Raw genomic sequence first — 18,667 nt, 5'->3', positions numbered from 1 at the left:
CTGGAACTCAGCAACTCTGTCCAAGTGACTCCCACAGTCCAGTGACTCTTCTGTCCAAGTTTGGTGGAGGTAATCCTTGCCTCCCCACGCTAGACTGCATTGCTGGGTACCGCTTGATTTGCAGCTGCTCCGGCTCCTGTGCACTCTGCCAGGATTTCCTTTGTGCACAGCCCAGCCTGGGTCCCCGACACTCTAACCTGCAGTGCACAACCTCCTGAGTTGTCCTTCGGCGTCGTGGGATCTCTTTTTGTGACTTCGGGTGAGCTCTGATTCACTCCTCTTCATAGTGCCTGTTCCGGCACTTCTGCAGGTGTTGCCTGCTTCTGTGAGGGCTCCCTGTCTTGCTGGGCGCCCCCTCTGTCTCCTCACACAAGTGGCGACATCCTGGTCTCTCCTGGGCCACAGCAGCATCCAAAAACCCTAACCGCCACCCTTGCAGCTATCAAGGCTTGTTTGTGGTATTTCTGCGTGGGAACACCTCTGCAAGCTTCTTCGTGACGTGGGACATCCGTCCTCCAAAGGGGAAGTTCCTAGTCCTCTTCGTTCTTGCAGAATCCACAACTTCTATCATTCGTTGGCAGCTTCTTTGCACCCTCAGCTGGCATTTCCTGGGCATCTGCCCAATCTCGACTTTGTCGCGACTCTTGGACTTGGTCCCCTTGTTCCACAGGTACTCTCGTCCAGAAATCCACTTTGGTTGCATTGCTGGTGTTGGTCTTCCTTGCAGAATTCCCCTATCACGACTTCTGTGCTCTCTGGGGAATATAGGTGCACTTTACACCTACTTTTCATGGTCTTGGGGTGGGCTATTTTTCTAACCCTCACTGTTTTCTTACAGTCCCAGCGACCCTCTACAAGCTCACATAGGTTTGGGGTCCATTTGTGGTTCGCATTCCACTTCTAGAGTATATGGTTTCTGTTGCCCCTGTACCTATGTGCTCCTATTGCAATCTACTGTAACTTTACATTGCTTGCATTACTTCCTTTTGCTATTACTGCATATTTTTGGTATTGTGTACATATATCTTGTGTATATTTGGCATCCTCATACTGAGGGTACTCACTGAGATACTTTTGGCATATTGTCATAGAAATAAAGTACCTTTATTTTTAGTATATCTGTGTATTGTGTTTTCTTATGATATTGTGCATATGACACCAGTGGTATAGTAGGAGCTTTGCATGTCTCCTAGTTCACCCTAAGCTGCTCTGCTATAGCTACCTTCTATCAGCCTAAGCTGCTAGAAACACCTCTTCTACACTAATAAGGGATAACTGGACCTGGTACAGAGTGCAAGTACCCCTTGGTACCCACTACAAGCCAGGCCAGCCTCCTACATTGTTTGAGAACAGAGTGCTGGCCTAGGAAAAATCAGTTAGATAAACAGAAAATAAAAAAAGATCGTAAAAGTGGCTATTGTAACAATAATAAAATAAAGCAGAATAAATATATCTAGGTTAGAGTGCTCAACGGCTTGGCCTAGTGTGTTAAAATAACGTGCATGGAGCTGTAGCTAAAATGGCTACAAAACAGCCTCCCCTTGTCGGTTGAAGGTGGTTTAAAGCCTAGTTACATATAAAATTACTACTAAAAAAGCTCAACCTAAGATATACATGTAAAAATTAATGTCAATTATGACAAGTCAAAGGGACAGGTCAGCATATAAAAGGACAATTTAAAAGTGAACATGTGGCATAAAAAGAGTGAATTTCAAAAGGCAAAGTTATTTTTTACAAGTTCCAATCGATTCCGGGACCATAGAGGACAGGAAATCTTCCACTTCGGCAGATGTTAAAGTTGGAAAGGCATCGCCAAGAAGAACCAAGGAACAGTCGTGTTCCATATCCTCAGCCTCAGCCAAGAGGGCATTCCATGGTGTACCCAAAGATGAGTTAAGAGCCACATCCTCCAGGAAGGGCAACTCATAAGTAGCTTCCCATAGCAAACGCATCCTCAACGCACACATCTGATAATGAGCCCTCAGCGAGAACATCAACAGATCAGAGTCCAATGAAAGCAAGCTCTGCGTAGAAAGACAGACTTCCAGTGCGTATTCGAAAGAGCATCAGAGGCACTGAAACACGGGCTGCACACAAATCAAAACCGGTCTGAATGACAGAGACCAGTCACACTCCAATTGCTCCAGGACTGTTGCTCCAAAATACTGCATCACGCGTTCACGACACATCTTGACTGATGGAAGCACTTTCATTCCTCCTTGTTGCGGCGGGACAGCCATTGCCCATAAAAAGTAGCAACAGCAAAATGCCAACAATTATAGCCATAGTTATTGGAAATCACCCATAAAAAACTGGAGAAAATTGAATGAATAGCTGATGGTATCAAACCGAATATGGAGGAGAAGGTGTGAACTAAACCAGAACCAACAGCCTTAAAAAAGTTTGCGACTCCAGTTGTACTGGACGCATTAAATATCCATCCCACAAGTTCACCAAAGTTTGTACTGAAAAGGGACTGTATCTCTGCTGATGACCTTGACACCTGAAGTGCATAGGTCTCGCGTGCAGATGTAAGGGTCACATGCTTCTGAAACAATAAAGCCTTTTGTCTGCTCAACTTGTCAAAATTCACATTAGAAGTAGCACAGTCAGGCCAAATATCTGCCACCTCTTTTATTTAAGTAGGAAGAAACAGTATGTTCCCGCAGCATTTAACAATCTTAGAGACCGAAACAACATAAACTATTCCGGCTCGCATCCCACAACAGTCTTCACCTTTGAGGAGAACATAGCTGCTGTTTGAAAGCACCTGGAACGTAGGTCTAATCAAGGTGACAGGAACTCCCTTCAATTAACAAGCTAAATTTGCTGCAGACGCGTTACAGGCCCCACGCTAGGACAGCTGTTTACAAACCATTGAATGGCTGACTGAAGTCTCGCATTCACTACCGCTTAGAAAGACTTCTTTCATGCCACTGAGACATTTGCACGCCAAGGGTAGCTCCCACACCTCATGGATGTAACTATCTCCCAGCCTTTCCTATCTGCCTACCGGAATGTGTTTTAAACAGGAGGTGAACTGGAGTGTAGAAATAGGCAGATTAATGACCCCGTGTATTAGCCACTCAGCAACTTTTCTAATTTCTGGATGCTTAGCATGACATAAGTTGCTTCTTTCTTAGCCTATAGTTGTTGTTGTCATTTTAAATTTAAGGAAGAAAATATTTCCCTCGTGCTGACATGTTGCCAGGAAATGGGACCCGCCTTCAGTGTTTGAAGTGTCCAACCCAACTGCATAATGGACCTTAGCTGACTCTGTCCGTGGTGTAAGGAAGACATATCTGTTTGTATAATGTCTGTGGCAGAAGAGTTGATGTTATTTAAGGTGTATATCCGGTCAGACAGGGCATTAATCCCATTATCCACAACAGCTAATGCCTTTTTTTAGATTTTCCTGGTCTATTTGCTTAGCCGGGCAGGTGCTTCTTGTTGGGAAAGCTTCCAAATTTCATTATATACTTCATATAAAAAAAGCTTTCTGCAGTGTTTTCTGGGGCCTAACAGGAAGTCCTGTAAATCGGCATTATTGGACAGGAGACTGAGGTGTTCTCTAACCGCATCTAGTGAGGACGTTCTTAACCATTGCTGGCATAGTTTCCCTACACTGTATGCTGTAACTATACCCGCATGTTTGGATGATATATAGCGAGAGTCTAGCCTATTAGTTCTAAACATCCCTGAGGAGTTGATAAAACATTGGTGACACCCGTTGGTTTCTACTGGCCACAATAAATACCCACCAATACGTGTCAGTGAAACATTAAATGTACCATTCGTCGAGCTGATCTTCAGTTGCATTTGTGTATTTTTGCCATTTATAAAATCTTGCAGGGGCAGGTATACTGGGCGTGTTTAATTCTTTGATCTTTGCAAAGCCTAGACAACTTTTTTGTTGTACTATTTAAATTAAGAATATCATTTGTACAGGTATCATGCATGCTCTGAATAAAGCTTCCTTTCCCATTATTTTCCAATGTCTAGTTCCCCACACACCTTTTAAGCCAATCAACTTCAGCCAATATTCATAGCCTTCTATAGTCAACCGGAAAACAGCAGAATCCGAATATATACATTTTGTTTGTCAATAATATGTGTATGTTTTCAGTAGGTGGCAATTTAAAATAATACGACTCAGCATTTTTAACATCATACCCAGAAAAATATGTAAACTTTTCAGAATACGTTTTGGAACTCCTTTCTGGTGGAGTTGGACAATGTTCCTATTGTGTATAATTAAAAACAGTTTTGGGGCTGCTTGCTCTGTGTATGAAATGGTGCCCATAATAGTTATAGCAAAACATATCACCATAATTTTCTTTAGATTGATAAACATTTTTGTTTTCAAATACAGTATAATACTGCAATTCAGTCATCATAGAATCAACTGTTTTCACATCCCAATCATCAGAAACAATGCCTCGTATTATTATATAATTCATGGAGAGTTTGAACACATATGGTATTTGAATGACCTCCGCAGGGACGTATATATCAAAAGTTACTTTATTCCAAACAATCCCATCAGGAATTGGTATTGCGGAAATGTTCACCATTGACAAGTTTCTTTGGACTTTGTGTGATGAAAAATGTGGTTTTAGGACCTAATCCACCAGTTCAACTGTCAATTTTTCAGGAAGAAAATGACCATGTATTAACAAAAAGAAAGTGATGACATAACCAATCCAAAGTAGTAAAGCTAGTACAGTCAAGGAAAGCCACAGATAGTTCCATGGAAAAATAAAGTATGTTATTTTAAGCCAGTTCATTAGCTTATGTTGTCGCGTGGGCTCTCATTATCCTAAATGAGACTACTGGATTTCTAGGCAGCAGGATCGATAACGGTGTGGGGGACTGAGTCTGACCCACGTGTAAGGAACTCTGTCACCCTAAATCCGGTTGTTGCTCCGGCTAACTAGCAGTGCCTCATTTCTCCCACGGGGAAGAAATGATTGGGCAGCCGAGCGCATGACATCTTCGGAACTTCTCAGGGAAGTCGTGGTCACTCAGATCCAAACCAACTCTCTCATTCACAATATGGTCTCATATACAAATGACAAAGACAGTATAAGTTTTATATAATGTTTTAATAAAACGACTGTATTTTAGATATTAAGGCGTGAGCCGCAATAACCAGAACAATACAACATAGTAGGATTGATATAGTAACCAGGAGATTAAAACATAGAAATAAAGCTATCATAATTCCTAACCGTTTCTACTCTCCCTCTGCTTGTTCTATTTAGAGCACAGCATGTTAAGCTTTCAGCTTGCCTTTCTGTATCACTAGGGAGACGGACACACTCATACCTGAGCAAAGGCCTGTGATCTGGTTCAGCATCTGCAACGAGGCAGTCAGCGTCTAGTTGTGGTTCCCTCGTCGGAATCTCCCTCTCCATGTATTGGGACAAGGAAGTGATTTTATAACTAACATGTCATCGTGATCACAAAATGTTCCTGCGCAGGAATGGCAAGTCTAGACTCCTACCACGTCTATCGGCAATGTACCAGACTGTATCCTTGACTAAAGCACAGAGTGAATATGTTATGAAGAACTCCAGTGCTGAAGTAGGCAAAACAGTGTGATATGAATAAAAAACAACACCGTAGAACTGGCTATTCTGTAAAATAACAGTACGAAGCCTAATAGAAAGCATTTAGAGTAAAGTGCACAGAGGCTCTAAGCTGTTAGCAAATTAATAAAATATATTTAGGGCAAAGTGCACAGAGGCCTAAGGCCTGAAGCTAATGCGCAAAATATACGTAAAACTGACCACACTACACCCTCCCCTTGTCGGTAGCAAGTGGTTCTAACAACATAAAAAAAAAACATGACCTAAATTTAAACCCAACATTTCAACAAGATGAGAAGACAGCAAAGTCATAAATTTAGGAAACATGTGACGAGAGAGCGAATTGCAATATAGTGTCAATTTAGTCGGGAGAGAGAGAAAAAAAAAATCCAATTGTCAGACAGAAGCAATAGAACGTAGAAGCTCCTCCACTTCGAGATATGTCAATATCGGAAGATCCACGCCACAAAGTACCATGGAGCAGGTGTGTTCCAAAGCCCCAAAACCATTCAGGGCGGCACCCCGTGTAGTGCCAAGGAAAGAGACAAAACCATCTTCCTCCAGGAAGGGAATCTCATAATCCGCTTCACGAAGCAAACGCAACCGTAGTGCACAAGTCTGGGAATGAGCCCTAATCGGGAACATCAACAGATCAAGATCAACCACTGGAGAGCGCTGCAGTGAGAGACAGAAAGCCAGTGCATGTTCAAACGAGCACCAAAGGCATCGAAACACGGGTTGCACACAATCCAAAACCGGTCGGAACGACAAAGACCAGTCACACTCCAAATGAGCCAGGAGTGTTGCTCCAAAACACTGCATCATGCGTTCACGACACAGCTGCGCTGACGGGAGCAGCAATACACGATCTCGTTGCGGCGCGACAGCCATTGCAAAAAAATAGCAACAATAGCAAAACTCCAGCCAATAAAGCCAAAGTAATTGGGAAACCCCCAAAAATGCTTCCGAAAATAGAGTGTATAGCCGAAGGTATCAAACCGAATATGGAAGAGAAGGTGTGAACGAAACCAACACCAACGGCTTTGAAAAAATGAGCAATACCAGCAGTGCTGGATGCATTAAATATACGTCCCACAAGTTCACCGAAGTGACTCGGAAAGTTAGTATTCAAAAGGGACTGTATCTCCGCCGATGACCTTGCCACTTGAAGTGCGTAGGTCTCGCTAGCAGATGTAAGGGCCACATGCTTTTGAAACAATAAAGCTTTCAGCCGACTCAACTTGTCGAAATCAACCTTGGAAGTAGCAATATGAGGCCAGATGTCCGCTACCTCCCTAAATTCAGTAGGGGGAAACAACACATTCCCGCAGCACGTAACGGCCTTGTTGACAACGACGATGTAAACTATTCCGGCACGCATGCCACAGCAGCGTTCGCTGTTAAGAACAATGTAACTGCCGTTAGAAAGCACCTGGAAAGTGTTTTTAATTACCGGGACCGGAACTCCCTTCAGATAACAAGCTAAGTTAGCAATCAAAGCATTACACGCTCCGTGCAAGGACAGCTGTTTACAAACCATTTCGCAGTCGCTACCGCTAAGAAAAACTTCCCGCAAACCATTAACACATCTGTACTGAAAAGGAAGCTCCCACACCTCGTGTATGTAACTGTCACCCAATAGTTCATATCTTCCCACCGGAATGTGCTTCAAACAAGAAGTAAATTGCAGAGTGGAGATAGGCAAATTAATAACCCCATGAATCAACCACTCAGCTGACGGAATCTCAGCCACCGTAAAAGGCAGTTTCTCCAATTTTTCAATATTTAACATAACATACGTTGCTTCCTTCTTAGCCATCAATTGTTGTTGACGAGTTAAATTAAAGGAGATAAAGATCTCTCTGGCACGAATGTGCTGCCATGGAACGCGACCCGCCTTCAAGGTCTGAAGAGTCCAACCCAGCTGCATGATAGATCGTGTCTGACTCTGCCCATGATATAAAGAAGACATGTCTGATTTTATAATGTCAATAGCAGAAGAGACAATGCTGTCAATTGTGTAAACACGGTCAGAAAGGGTATGCATGCCATTATCAACAACAGACAAAGTCTGCAGCAGATTTTCTCGATCAATCTGTCTTAACCTGGCTGCAGCCTCCTGCTGGGAAAGTTTCCAAAACTCATTATACACTTCGTATAAGAACCTTTTTCTCCGGGGCACCTTGGGACCTGACAAGAAATCTTGTAAATCAGTACCATTAGACAGTAACTTGAGGTGTGACTTAACTGCACCCAGCGTGGAGTACTTCAACCATTGTTGACAAAGTTTCCCCACACTGTATGTAGTTATTATATCTGCATGTTCTGGTGAAATGTAACTAGGGTCTGCCCTACTAGTCCTGAACCCCCCAGAAGAGGTAACAAAACGTTGATGACACTGATTAGTGTCTACAGGCCACAATAACCACCCGCCCGGATGTAACGATGAAGCGTTAAGCGTACCATTCTGGACCCAATGCGTAAATTCACTAAAAGTAGCATTCACATAGTGCTGCCAGTTATTTAATTTAGAAGGGACAGGTATGCTAGGCAAAGTCAATTCTCTAATCGACGCCAAGCCCAAACAACTAGTCTGTTGTACTGTGTCATTGAGGAAAATCATTTGCACAGGGATAATGCATGCTCGAAATAATGTATCTGTGCCTTGCATCTGCCAATTTTTCGTACCCCAAACACTTTTCAAGTCAACAGTCTTCAACCAGTATTCATATCCTTCGACCGAAAGTTTAGATACAAACGAATTAGAATACAGTAATTTAGTATCGGTCAACAAAATCTGCTTATTAGAATACGGTGTCACTTTAAAATAGTAAGACTTAGCGCTTCGCTGATCATGCCCAGAAAAATATGCAAATTTATCATTATACGTTTTAGAACTCTCTTGTGGAGGAGTCGAGCAATGTTCCCATTGTACATAATTAAAAATGGACTTAGGGCTACTCGCTTTGTGAATATAGTGGTGTCCATAATAGGTGTAGCAAAACATATCACCATGATTATCTTTAAATTGGTAAGCATCTTCATCGTCATAGACAGTATAATATTGCAAATCTTTTAGCATAGCATCTACTGTCTTCACATCCCAATCATCAGAAACAATGCCTGGAATAACAATATCATTCATTGATAACTTAAGAACATACGGTATTTGAATCAATTCAGTGGGACCATATATTTCAAACATTACTTTATCCCACACAATTCCATCCGGAATTGGTATTGCAGAAATGTTCACATTGGATAAGTCTCTTCGAACCATATGAGACGAAAAATGTGGTCTCAACACAGTCTCCACGTGCTCAATGTCTGATCGATCCGGAAGAAAATGACCATGTATTACCAGAAAAAAGGTAACCACAAATCCCAACCATAAAAAAATAGTCAGTACAGCCATAAAAAGCCACAAATAGTTCCAAGGAACAACAAAATATGTACGTTTAAGCCAACTTAGTAGCTTACGTGGACCTCGGATTGAAGACAGCGAAGACGAAGAGCTGGATACAGCTGCATCCGCGTCGTTGAAGCAGCCAGAGGCAGTTCTTGCAAAAGGTGCAACAGTGAACAAGGAAGCTGATGGAGGTTCTCTCCTAGGCACGCTATAAATCACATGTTCAGAAACATCAGTAGAACGTACAGCAACTTGAGAAAAATAATCGATATCAATCGTTGACTGTGGAACAATCGCAAGATCATCTTCCACCCTCCCCAAGCTCGGAGAGGAAACATGGTCGGTGCTAATCACCTGCAGCGGGACTTCTTCCCCAGTAGTGAGAGGGATGCCGGAACTACTGGGTGTCCCTCTTGGTCTGCTGTGCAGAATCGGCACATGTTGTAACTTGACATTATCAATGGAAACAAAACGATTTCCTTTGGCCCCTTGCAGCGGCGGCAAAATCACAGTTCTCGTGCCGCTCACCCCCAACACTGGGACAGGTGCTCGATAAGAAGGACCAAATTCTTTCTTTACTGCGACCTTTTCACGCACTAGATCCCCAATCCTGGGTATCCAACCAGTAGGTGTTACTGGCTCATCCTTAATTCCAGAGGAGGCAGCACTCGCAGAAGAGTTATCTTCACGAAATTGTTGTAAATCCTGCAAAACAGTGACACGATCATTTATGTCAAAGGGCGTATCTGCCGCCTCCACACCAGGACCATCTAGATCAGGAACATACATTCGTGTTCCGAACAGGCACTCACATGAAGTACGACCCCCCAGTGACCTTCTAGGGAAGTTATTAAGTGCTCTCTGTACTCCATACAGGTGGGCTAGCCAACTACGACCCGTACCTATAACCCTGGCTGTTAAGGATTGCTTTAAATCACGATTTAAACGCTCCACGACAGAATTTCCCTCGGGATGAAATGGAGACGAGAATTGGAGTTGGACCCCCAACGAAGCCATGGTGTCCCTGAATGCCTTAGAGGCAAAAGCAGGGCCCTGGTCCGAATGAAAAGCCGCAACTGCAAATGTATCGACAAAGATACGCAAATCTTTAATAACAGTCCGAGCGTCAGCCGAGCGCTGTGGCCAGACCCACACAAATCTGGAGCACGAATCTACAGCAACCAATATGTATTTGTATGCACTATCTGGTGTCAGTGGACCACAATGGTCCAAGTACACACACTGTAATGGTCTATTTGATATCAGAAGAGGAGTCTGCTGCGGGCGTCTAGCCGACGATGCTTTAATTTGTTGACAGACGTCACAACAAAGGACATACTGCTTTGTCTCCTTATAGAGACCAGGCCACCAATAACGGGCCTGTAAAAGCAAAATCGTGGCAGCCACACCAGCATGCGCAGATGCCACCCCTTCATGCGCTGCAGAAATTAATCGAGGTCTCTCAATCTTATTCGGTAACTCACGTACACCAACGCCTGGAATATTAACAACAGCATTTAGTGCACCACTCAAGCAGTAACTATATTTAGAAGGGAATCCTGTAGGAAATGGCGTGCCATCAGCCGTAGCTTTTATGGCAGCCGAAATCTCTATGTCGGGTTTTGAACTCGAACGAGTTACCGTGGCTACAGTGGCGATAGCCACTGCCGACTTTGCAGCCTCATCAGCCAAAGTATTCCCAGCAACGTGTATTCCAACGCGCTGGTGTCCAAGTGTATGTACAACATGGACTTTAGGAAGCGTTTCTTTCAGACCCGCAACCTTACCCCACAACAGTTTATGTTTAATGGTGTTGCCTTTAGAATCTCTGAACCCATTCATTTTCCAATAATGCAGATATTCATTGAAGGATTGCACACAGTAGTAGGAGTCACAGACCAGCAAGGTCAATATCGCCGGCTCTGCATGCTCCAACGCTAACAAAAGAGCTTTAAGCTCAGCCAGCTGCGCCGTGCAATCTCCCAATGTTTTAGTATAAGTATGTCGGGGGCAGAAAACTCCCCCCTCCATAGTCCCGCTCACCACCGCACAAGCAGCAGAATACTGTTGTTTAGTCCCAACCGCCGGTTGCGCAGAGCCATCGGTATACATGACCACTTCATATTGGTCAATAGGTAATGTGCCAGCAGGAACCGGGTACTCTATTTCATAGTGAAGAAATTCTTGAGTCTGCAGCTTAGGGTCAAATATGTAATCCACATCAGTGGCCGTCAAAGACGTAGCCCATTGTATCCACCGCGGGTGTAAAGCTTTCGAATTAGGAACACTCGCTTTTGTAACAGCCTCCAAGGCCGGAATTGGGGAAACGACAATAATGCGTTGGCCCTGGGCTAGCGGTCTTTCTTTGATCACAGCCATCTGTACTGCAGTGAGAATTTTCTCAGTCTGTGCAAAACGTTGTTCTGCAGCAGAATACAAGTGGGACTTGTATGGTATCGGGACTGTCTCCCCTTCATTAAAGGTGACATACGTAAATCCAACAGCCCCAGGAATCACCCTGATGACCAAATGAGTTTTATTGTCCCGCGTGTGTAAATGTTAAGAGATCATTCTGCAGCTCTCGCAGTATGTGTGTATGCTCAATCGTCCAAAATCTACTTGAAAAATTCAGGCGAATCAGTTCATATAAGGGTTTTATACGTGTAGCATAATCAGGAATGTAAGTTCTGCCAAAATTCAGAAACCCCAACAAAGACTGGAGCTTCCGAACCGTATTAGGAGGCTGCAGTAAAGCACATTTCTCCAAAAAATGTGGTGCCAGGCTCTTGCCCTCACTCGATAACTCATATCCCAGGAAAATAACACTGAGGAAGGCAATCTTCGATTTCTTAAAATTAAACTTATAACCAATATCAGCAAAACCCACAACAATGCGCGATACACGACTGAGATGTTGTAGAATCTCATCGTCCGTCAAATAAATGTCATCAACATCTGATAACGCCTCAGGGTCCAACTCGTGCAGAAGTTCAGTCACACGAGCCGAGAACAGTCCTGGGCTATTCTTATACCCCTGAGGTAAACGACAAAACTTTTTCTGAGAGCCAAACGCACTGAAACCGGTATAGTCCCGACTTTCGGGTGCTATATTCTGGCAGAAAAATCCATTCGAGATATCCAATGTTGTTTTGTATTTTTTACGCACTATATTATTCATAAGCGCAGCACTATGTGAATTCTGTATAGCATATGTGCGTGTATGACTATTCAAATGTCTGTAATCCACCACTATCCTATAGGAATGGTCCGGTTTAGCAACCGGAAATAAGGGATTATTCATCGGCGAGACACAAGGCTCAATCACACCTTGGTACTCCAATTGTGTAAGAATTTTCCGAACCGATGCCCTTGCTTCAAATTTAATAGGATATTGCGGCTGTGGCTGAGGTTCTCCTTTAATGGGAATGACATGATAAGGTGATTGTTTATCCCACCCCACATTATTTCTATATAGGGCGGGGGCTTGTGCTAGAGCCCATGATTTACCATATGACTCCGCTAGTTCTCTCGGAACAAGTGGTGAAAAGGAAGGCGCAATAACCTCCTCCCCAACTGGACAGTCGCGAACAAAGTCAGGTGGCCAATCTTGTTCGGCCAACAGGACATCATATGATTTCACCATATGGTCCCAAAAGATGGCGTGTACAACGCGGTCAATGTCCCCTTCTAATCGTAGAGTCACAAGATATACTTGATCAGGATCAGAGACTCGCATATCCGCCGTCTCGACTTGTATGAAGTCATCAGTTGCTTTCGCCTCCAGATGCTCTAGAAGACTCCGGCGAACTATTGTGACCTCTGCCGCGCTGTCTAACAGCGCTAACGCCCATGTCTTGTTCGTCAAGAGAACTCTCTTCTTGAGCGGCATGTCTAACTGAGACTGCTGCCACTTTCTTCTTTTTAAACTGCTGTTTTTGTTGCAGCGGTTTCTCTTCTTGTTTAATAGAAACCTCCGCTGAGCGTTGTGAATCCTGTCTCGGTTTCACGTACTCCGTCCTCCGCTCTGACCGCCCACCTCTCTCACTTCTTTTCTCCGAGGAGTCCTGAAAGGAACGAGATTGGCGCGTATCAGTATATTGATATCTATCAGGCGTCTTCAAAGTATCCCTATTCCTGAGATTATACTTATTTTGTGGGGTCTCCGGTTGCGGAGACTGCCCACCATCTTTCTTAGGTGTTTGCTGTTTCTTATCCCAGCACTTTTTCGCACCCTCAGGTTGCTGTTGCTTAGAATTATCCTTATTATTTTTACCCTGCAATTGTGGTTTCTGCGGTCGAGCCCCTAGGCTATCACGACCAATACTAGAATATGTTTCAGCTATTATTCTCGGAAGTTCCCGCTCCTGATTAATCTGCGGAACGTCCCGAAGACGCATTCGCACTGCTAGTGCTACAGCCTCCCCCTTGAGATTACTCAAAATAATAGAAGAAACCGCGTCAAAATTACCCATCAATTGCATGCCTAAATCCAAGGCAGGGGCAGCCCCATATTCATCCTGAATTTGTTTAAGCACCTCCGGCAAATTAGCCAAAGTCGGTGTACCGTGTGCTGTAGTATAGAGAGCGGCAAACACCGTGCCCCAAGTATTACAAAGATCCACCGTAGGAACCATCCCATACGGCAAACACATCGTCAAAATTCTATGCTTATCCTGAGGTCCCGTATGGGGAAATACTGCTTCCAGCGTATTAATTTTTTGCGCCAGCCAAAATTGAGTCTCCTCACGTTTAGCCGGTACCTTGCCCATTACAGAGTGTACAGTGGCCGGATTTATTCCCGGCACCACCGCATGTGGATGAGCTGGAGCAGCACGCGCTGCATTAGTATTTAATGTCTGCATCACAAACTGAACTAATCGTCTGTACGTTGCAGTTAATTCCACATATAAACGACGCACTTCAGCCACTGCCACATTTGCCACTCCAGGATATGGTGTATATGTAGCCAATAAAGGCCAGGTCGGACCATCATTACTCAACGGACCTAACCGTACTGGTGTTACTGAATGTGGGAGGGCGCCATCAAGCCAATTATGGTGTTCTTGATAAGATAAAGGTATTTCTAAGTATGCATAAGCCCTGTATTGTCCAGGGACATTCGCAACAGTATATTCGTGAAAAGTATTTGTACCCCCATCAGCTGCTGGAAATACGACCCAAGAATAAAAAAGTTCTGATCTATAGGCTGCATGGGCGTCCACCACAAAAGTGACCGGACCCCCCTGGACCATCAGTCCATGTGCTATCAGATGACCCGTGAGCGGAAATCGCATATTAAGCGGTATATTTACTACAACTGGATTCGCCATTAGTATAACAATAATAGCTCTAGGACAGAGAAGGCACACCAATATCGGGGTATTTCCTTTCAAAGTTCAAGCTTGAACAACCAACCACAAAGTATGAGGATGTACCCAACCCGTGGTGGCGGAAACCCTCAGCCCCACGGACGTCTCCGCATACGGAACCGAGGAGTCAAAATATATACGAGACCGAGAGAGTCAGTCGGACCCAAACATTAGAGCCAGACCAAACGTTGGCGGCGCCATGTCGCGTGGGCTCTCATTATCCTAAATGAGACTACTGGATTTCTAGGCAGCAGGATCGATAACGGTGTGGGGGACTGAGTCTGACCCACGTGTAAGGAACTCTGTCACCCTAAATCCGGTTGTTGCTCCGGCTAACTAGCAGTGCCTCATTTCTCCCACGGGGAAGAAATGATTGGGCAGCCGAGCGCATGACATCTTCGGAACTTCTCAGGGAAGTCGTGGTCACTCAGATTCAAACCAACTCTCTCATTCACAATATGGTCTCATATACAAATGACAAAGACAGTATAAGTTTTATATAATGTTTTAATAAAACGACTGTATTTTAGATATTAAGGCGTGAGCCGCAATAACCAGAACAATACAACATAGTAGGATTGATATAGTAACCAGGAGAGTAAAACATAGAAATAAAGCTATCATAATTCCTAACCGTTTCTACTCTCCCTCTGCTTGTTCTATTTAGAGCACAGCATGTTAAGCTTTCAGCTTGCCTTTCTGTATCACTAGGGAGACGGACACACTCATACCTGAGCAAAGGCCTGTGATCTGGTTCAGCATCTGCAACGAGGCAGTCAGCGTCTAGTTGTGGTTCCCTGGTCGGAATCTCCCTCTCCATGTATTGGGACAAGGAAGTGATTTTATAACTAACATGTCATCGTGATCACAAAATTTTCCTGCGCAGGAATGGCAAGTCTAGACTCCTACCACGTCTATCGGCAATGTACCAAACTGTATCCTTGACTAAAGCACAGAGTGAATATGTTATGAAGAACTCCAGTGCTGAAGTAGGCAAAACAGTGTGATATGAATAAAAAACAACACCGTAGAACTGGCTATTCTGTAAAATAACAGTACGAAGCCTAATAGAAAGCATTTAGAGTAAAGTGCACAGAGGCTCTAAGCTGTTAGCAAATGAATAAAATATATTTAGGGCAAAGTGCACAGAGGCCTAAGGCCTGAAGCTAATGCGCAAAATATACGTAAAACTGACCACACTACAATGTGTTCTTGACAGTTCAGGTGTTGAAGAGGCGAATGAGTCTGAGACGTCATCATTGATGTGAGAAAAATATCCAGAAGCAGTTTGTGCAAAAACTGGAGCTGTGCTAGTTGGTGGAGTTGGTGTTTGTCGCGGTGGCATAGAATAAATAGCGCCATCCATTTGTGTTGAAACTGTATCGAATCAATCAACTATTTCTGTATTATTTCATGTTAGTGGAACCAATGCAAGATAATTTTCCACCCTCCCCAAGCTCGGAGAGGTGTCGGTGTTGCTATTCACAACTTGTAGAGGAACGTCCTGACCAGTAGTGAGAGGGATTCGGGATCTACTGGTTATTCCTCTTGGTCTGCTGTGCAGGATCGGCCACATGGTGTAGTTTGACATTGTTGATGGAGACAAACCGATTTTCTTTGGCACCTGCCAACGGTGGTAGAATTACAGTTCTGGTACCGTGTATTCCCAAGACTGGGACTGGGGCTCGATACGAAGGACCAAATTCCTTTTTCACAGCAACCTTTTCACGTACTAGATCCCCGACTCTAGGAATCCAGCCAGTTGGCATTATAGGTACATCCTTGATTCCTGTGGAGGCAGCACTGATAGAAGAATTTTTGTCACAGAACTGTTGTAAATCCTGTAAGACAGTGACACGTTCATTTATGTCAAAGGGAGTTTCCGCCACCTCCACGCCAGGACCATCAAGATCTGGAACATACATTTGAGTTCCCAAAAGGCACTCATATGAAGTACGACCTCCCCCCAGGGACCTTCTAGGCAGATTGTTAGTGCTCTCTGACAAGTGATTAAGCCAACTACGGCCCATACCTAAGACTCTGGCTGTTAAAGATTGCTTTAAATCATGGTTTAATCGCTCCATGACACTATTTCCCTAGGGATGAAACAGAGACGAGTACTGGAGTTGGACCCCCAACGAAGCCATGGCGTCCCTGAATGCCCTCGAGGCAAAAGCAGGGCCCTGGTCCGAGTGGAAAGCCGCAACTGCATATGTACCGATTAAGACTCGCAAATCTTTAATAACAGTCCGAGCGTCAGCCGAGCTTTGTGGCCACACCCATAGAAATCTGGAGCAAGAGTCAACAGCGGCCAGAACATACTTGTATGCACTGTCCGGTGTTAGGGGACTGCAGTGGTCCAAGTACAAACATTGTAAAGGTTTATTTGAAATCAAGAGGAATGTCAGCGGTGGGCGTTTGGCAGTGGAAACTTTAATTTGTTGGCAGATGTCACAACAAAGGACATACTGCTTGGTCTTCTTGTAGAGACCTGGCCATCAATAGCGGGCTTGAAAGATTGATATTGTAGCCGCCAGACCAGCATGGGCAGATGCTACCCCTTTGTGCTCTGCTTTAATCAATTGTGGTCTTATATCTTTGTTGGGAATATCTCGCACCCCTACGCCTGGTATCTTAACTTCAACGTTCAGGCAACCTCCCATTCGGTAGGAATATTTGTCAGGAAATGCTTTTTGATAGGGTGTACCATCAGCCGTAGCTTTCACGGCAGCCCATATGTCTGCATCCGGTTTCATACTTAAACGAGTTACTGCAGCAACAGCAGCCACAGCTACTGCTGACTTTGCGTCTTCATCAGCCAATGTATTCACACCAATGTGCATTCCAACGCGCTGGTGTGCCCGTGTGTGTACAACATGGACATTTGGTATCATTTTTTTCAGATCCGCTACTTTCCCCCACAGAAGTCTGTGTTTAATGGTGTTGCCTTTAGAATCTCTGAACCCATTCTGGTGCAAGTAATGCATGTATTCATTGAAGGACTGGACACAATAGTACGAATCACAAACTGTGCAGGATCTGTATGTTCCAGTGCCATCAGCAGAGCTTTGAGCTCTGCTAAATGTGCTGTGCAATCCCCTAGGGCTTGCGTAAATGTATGGAGTGGACAGAACTTATTGTCCTCCATATAGCCACTTACGACTGCGCAAGCAGCAGAGTATTGATGTTTTGGCCTATTGCAGGTTGTGCTGAGCCATCGGTGTACATGATTCTGCGATATTGTTCGATAGGCAATGTGTTTGATGGAATTGTGTATTTCAGCTCGTATTGCAAAAATTCTTGAGTTTGTAACTTTGGGTCAAAGATGTAGTCTACATCAGTGGCTGTCAAAGACTTGGCCCATTGCATCCAACGTGGATGTAATGCTTTAGCATTTAGGATGCTTGCTTTTGTGACAGCCTCTAGGGCTGGAATTGGAAAAACAACAATAATGCATTTGCTCTGGGCTAGAGGTCTTTCTTTAATAACAGCCATCTGAACAGCAGTGAGAATTTTCTCAGTGGGAGCAAAGCGTTGTTCTACTCCTCAGTGCAAATGGGATTTGTAGGCTATTGGGACAGTCTGACCCTTATTAAAGGTTACATAAGTGAAACCAAAGGCCCCAGCAATTACTCTGATGACCAAGTGTGTTTTGCTGTCCCTTGTGTGTAGGTGTTGTGCTGCAAGCATGTCTGTCTGCAGTTCCCTAAGTATTGGTGTGTGTTCGACTGTCCAAAATGTACTTGAAAAGTCAGGACATATTAAGTTATATAAAGGTTTAATGCGTGAAGCATAATCTGGAATGTAAATTCTGCCAAAATTTTGAAAACCCAATAGAGATTGGAGTTTTTTTTATCATGTTTGGAGGTTGTAGTTGTGCGCATTTTTCTAACAATTGTGACGCTAGGCTCTTTTCTTCACTTGTTAGCTCATATTCCAGAAACAGGCTGCTAAGGAAGGCTATTTTTGTTTTTTTGAAGTTGAATTTGTAGCTAAATTCAGCAAATCCTAAAGCAATGCAGGCTACCCATGTTAAATGTTGTAGCAATTATTCATCCGTAAGATAGATATCATCTACATAGGACAACGCTTCAGGGTCAATGTCATGCAAAATTGCAGTCACAAGAGCTGCAAACAGTCCTGGGCTGTTCTTGTACCCCTGAGGTAAACAACAGAATTTTTTCTGGGAGCCTAGTGCACTGAAACTTGTTAAGTCTCTACTCTCAGGTGCTATATTCTTGTCAGAAAAAACCATTGGAATATTCAGTGTTGTTTTGTATTTTTTACGCACTATATTG

Source organism: Pleurodeles waltl, chromosome 3_1, assembly GCF_031143425.1.
Source record: "Pleurodeles waltl isolate 20211129_DDA chromosome 3_1, aPleWal1.hap1.20221129, whole genome shotgun sequence".
Lineage (NCBI taxonomy): Eukaryota > Metazoa > Chordata > Amphibia > Caudata > Salamandridae > Pleurodeles > Pleurodeles waltl.
Note: the sequence above shows the minus strand (reverse complement) of the source record.